Source organism: Cryptomeria japonica, unplaced genomic scaffold (genome assembly GCF_030272615.1).
Source record: "Cryptomeria japonica unplaced genomic scaffold, Sugi_1.0 HiC_scaffold_122, whole genome shotgun sequence".
Classification (NCBI taxonomy): domain Eukaryota; kingdom Viridiplantae; phylum Streptophyta; class Pinopsida; order Cupressales; family Cupressaceae; genus Cryptomeria; species Cryptomeria japonica.
This window is the reverse complement of record NW_026728944.1, coordinates 107,917-109,480: the sequence shown is the minus strand read 5'-3', so window position 1 is coordinate 109,480 and position 1,564 is coordinate 107,917.

Sequence of the window (1,564 nt, the reverse complement as noted above, 5' to 3'; positions counted from 1 at the left end):
ATAGTGTCAAAATGTGATTTTGATGCACATCGTGCTCTTAGAACCTTGTTTCGGAGCGTGTGGCTTGAAAGCTCCAGTTTCAAAACATCAAAATCAATGTTTAAAGGCACAACAAGGTTTCAAGACACAAGTCCCGATTCTCAAGCTGATAGCGTCAAAACACGATTTTGACAAAAAGGTTTCAAGACACAAGTCCCAATTTCAGACTTTGTAGCATCAAAATGCAATTTTGATGTACATCGTGCTCTTAGAACCTAATTTCGGAGCTTGTGCCTTGAAAGCCCTGATTTTTTAACATCAAAACCAATGTTTTGAGGCACAACAAGGTTTCAAGTAACAAGTCCCTATTCCAGAGCCTGTAGCATCAAAATTCCATTTTGACGCACGTCATTCTCTTAAAAACTCATTTCAGAGCTTGTACCTCGATAGACCCAGTTTTGGAGAATCAAAATCAATGTTTGGAAGCACAACAAGGTTTCAAGATGCAAGTCCCGATTCTAGAGTCAATGGCATCAAAATCTGATTTTTGCGCACATCGTGCTCTTAGAACCTCATTTCAAAGCTTTTACCTCGAAAGCCCCAGTTTCTGAGCATCAAAATCATTGTTTTGATGCACAACATGGTTTCAAGATGCAAGCCCCAATTCTAGAGCCACTAGCATCAAAATTCAATTTTGATGCACATTGTCCTCTTAGAACCCTGTTTTAGAAATTGTGCCTCGAAAGCTCCAGTTTTGGATCACCAAAATCGATTATTGGAGGCACAACAAGTTTTCTTGATGCAAGTCCTAATTGTGGAGACGGTAGCATCAAAATTTGATTTTGAGGCACATCGTCCTCTTGGAACCTTGTTTTGGAGCTTATGCTTCAAAATCTTCGGTTTCAAAGCATCAAAATTGGTGTTTGGAGGCACAACAAGCTTTCAAGACGCAAGTCCCTATTCTGGAGCCCATAGTGTCAAAATGTGATTTTGATGCACATCATGGTCTTAGAACATCATTTCGGAGCGTGTGGCTTGAAAGCTCCAGTTTCAAAACATCAAAGTCAATGTTTAAAGGAACAACAAGGTTTTACGTCGCAAGTCGCGATTCTCAAGCTGATGGCGTCAAAACATGATTTTGACAAACATGGTGTTCTTAGAACCTTATTTCGGAGTTTGTGCCTTAAAAGCCTTGTTTTTGGAGCATAAAAATTAGTGTTTGAAGGCAAAACAAGGTTTCAAGACACAAGTCCCAATTCAAGAGTTGGTAACATCAAAATGCAATTTTGATGTACATCGTGGTCTTAGAATCTCATTTTGGAGCATAAAAATTAATGTTTGGAGGCACAACAAGGTTTCAAGACACAAGTCCTAATTCCAGAGTTGGCAGCGTCAAAACGCAATTTTGATGCAAGCCCCGATTCTAAAGCCATTAGCATCAAAATTCAATTTTGATGCACATTGTGCTCTTATAACCCTGTTTTAGAAATTATGCCTCAATAGCCCCAGGTTTGGAGCATTAAAATTGATGTTTGGAGGCACAACAAGGTTTCAAGATGTAAGTCCTGATTCTGGAGCCCTTAGA